Source organism: Mustela nigripes, chromosome 6 (assembly GCF_022355385.1).
Source record: "Mustela nigripes isolate SB6536 chromosome 6, MUSNIG.SB6536, whole genome shotgun sequence".
Taxonomy (NCBI): Eukaryota; Metazoa; Chordata; class Mammalia; order Carnivora; family Mustelidae; genus Mustela; species Mustela nigripes.
This window is the reverse complement of record NC_081562.1, coordinates 111,423,762-111,425,237: the sequence shown is the minus strand read 5'-3', so window position 1 is coordinate 111,425,237 and position 1,476 is coordinate 111,423,762. Positions and strand designations below refer to the sequence as shown.

General features: G+C 43.9%; 1 non-coding gene across 1 annotated transcript; it reads right to left on the bottom strand.

The window, feature by feature from the left end:
• Window positions 1-242: 242 nt before the first annotated feature.
• LOC132020956 (U4 spliceosomal RNA) lies at window positions 243-381 on the bottom strand. Its single transcript, XR_009405157.1, has one exon. It is a non-coding gene; the product is annotated as a U4 spliceosomal RNA (small nuclear RNA).
• Between the last annotated feature and the right edge of the window lie 1,095 nt (window positions 382-1,476).

Here is a 1,476-nt window from a genome sequence, read left to right as displayed (position 1 = left end):
CAGTGGGTCTTCTCTAACCTCTGGTCAAGAAATGACTTACACAGTCCTGAGTGGGGGGAACCACATGCAGGTAGCAGGAGACTCAACATCCCTGGACCTTGCTCAGGGCCGGTAAGAGCATGTCCTCCACCAGTCAGAGTGCAACACATGCATAAGACATGGAGTGTTGATTCGAGTCCAAAGAAGGGCCACACCTTAATTGTGGGGCTAACAGTCCTAGCACCAAGGCTGTTCTTGATCTGGCCTGTCAAGGCTCACAAGTGATTAAAATGACTGCAGTAACTTAACTGTATGCCAGAATGAAGGCATATGCTCTTTAATTAGCAATAATTGTGCCTCAGATAAACCTTATTGGCTACAGTATTACCACTGCGCAAAGCTGGCATATGCTCTTCAAAGGAATACAACAGAATCCAGCAGTTGACAATGTGAAGTTCTCAATGTCGGGCAACAATGAAAACTTACCAGGCATAGAAAGAATAAGAACAATCTGAGTCATTATAGGAGAAAAATTAATCAGTAAAAATAAACCTTGAAATGACAGAGTGGATGGAAGTAGCAGAAAGATCCTAAAACAGTTATTACTAATCTTAAAAATATGTCAGATCATGTAAAGGAAAAGATGGGGACGATGAAGAGAAAGCGGGAAGATTTAAAAAGATCTAATTGGAATGTCGAAGGATGAAAAACTGCATCATTTAGAAGCCAGTCTGCAGAGGTGGGAACATAGTACTTCTGTATCTTCCCAATTAGGGCTACAAATTGTAATCTGGACAGAACAATTGAACTGGTTCAAGCCAGACTCTAAAAATTATTCTGCTCTTTCAAGATTAACCTGCGACCTTTTACCAAACTCTTTCTTCTCAAAGAATCTGGCCCAGCAAACCCACAGACGGTCACTTCCTCTATTCTTGAGGATGAACAGGGCCTGCCTAGCCCCCCAGTGCCGGTCATTCAGGACAGACAGCCTAGAAACTGCCACAGGCCAAAGAGATCTCGTCGCTCCACTTCTTTCCTGACATGCAGGTTTTCATGTCTGAAACATTAAAGTATTCCTTCTCTCACCTGTGTGTGTGTGTGTGTGTTGTGTGGGGTGTGTGTGTGTGTGTGTGTGCCATTCATGTATGTTGTATGCTCTGTGTGCATACATGCGTGCTATGGCGCATGAACATGAGTGGACAGATGTGTGCATGCATGAGTCAGGTGGTATGGGTGGCATGGAACATGTATATTGTTCAATGTTTTGTGCTGTGCACACTTGCTTTATGTGTATATGCGTGCCTGTCTGTGCCATGTGTGCACATGAGTTGTGTGGTGTGTGTCATGTATGCACATGCATGTGTGTGTCATGTGATAAGTATCATGAGTTTTCGGTGGGGCACACATATACTGGATGTTGTATGTGCATGCATGTTGCACACGTGCGCTGTTTTGTGTGTTGTGTGTCTATGTGTGTATGTGTGTGCTGTGTGCATG